Genomic DNA, 315 nt, shown 5'->3' with positions numbered 1-315 from the left:
TTTCCCGCCGAGCAGGCTTTGCTTTCTTTGCGTGTGTGTCTGTAAGATTTCATTCTGCAGCGCTGGAACTGCTCTCCAGTTCTGTTTAGTGTCTTTGTAACGGTCCGGATGAGGGGGTCGAGGGCACCCTCAGTGCGTTTGCAGAGCGCAGCACGTTAGGGGGGAGCGCAGATCTGCCTGAAGGTCGGGAGGCTCTGCAGGATCAGCGGGGCAAGGCCAGTGGGATGAGGTTCAACAAGGCCAAGTGCCGGGTCCTGCACTTGGGCCACAACAACCCCCTGCAACGCCACGGGCTTGGGGAAGAGTGGCTGGGAA

The sequence above is a fragment of the Buceros rhinoceros genome, unplaced genomic scaffold (assembly GCF_000710305.1).
Source record: "Buceros rhinoceros silvestris isolate BGI_N320 unplaced genomic scaffold, ASM71030v1 scaffold9033, whole genome shotgun sequence".
Taxonomy (NCBI): Eukaryota; Metazoa; Chordata; class Aves; order Bucerotiformes; family Bucerotidae; genus Buceros; species Buceros rhinoceros.
This window is presented reverse-complemented; position numbering follows the sequence as displayed.